Source organism: Limulus polyphemus, unplaced genomic scaffold, assembly GCF_000517525.1.
Source record: "Limulus polyphemus unplaced genomic scaffold, Limulus_polyphemus-2.1.2 Scaffold579, whole genome shotgun sequence".
Taxonomy (NCBI): domain Eukaryota; kingdom Metazoa; phylum Arthropoda; class Merostomata; order Xiphosura; family Limulidae; genus Limulus; species Limulus polyphemus.
Window position 1 is genome coordinate 7,697 of NW_013666189.1, and position 651 is coordinate 8,347.

Here is a 651-nt window from a genome sequence, read left to right on the forward strand (position 1 = left end):
AAGGAGACCCAAGCATAAGGGACGTGCTCCAATGAAGTTATGTCAAGTTGGTGCACCAATGGAAAGAGCAGCCGTCGACATTGCTGGTCTTCTGCCATAAACTCGTGCTGGAAACAAGTACATTTGTGTAGTGATGGATTATTTCACCAAGTGGCCTGAGACATATGCAATACCAAATGAGGAAGCTACAACTGTAGCTTCGGCTATTAGTGATTTCTTCTTCAGATTTGGTATGCCATATGAACTGCATTCCGATCCAGGCCGTAACTTTGAATCAGCTGTGTTCCAAGAATGCTGCAAGTTGTTTGTCATCCGAAAGACCAGGACATCGCCACTTCATCCAAGTCATCGAATCTGCTGTATTGTAAAAGGAACTTCAATCAAAACAAAGACACTGGACACTGGGACAGGAATATGCAAAGTTTTGTAATAGCCACCAAGATGACTGGGATGTCTTACTCCCTCCACTGTTGATGGCCTATAAGACAGCAGAGCATGAAACCACTGGATACACTCCAGCAAAGTTGATGTTTGGTCGAGATCTTCGGTTGCCAGTACATCTGTTAACAGGACGCCCACCTTATGAAGAGTTGCCTGATAATGTGTCAGATATTGTGAAAGTGTTATCGGAAAGGATGGATGATATTCACC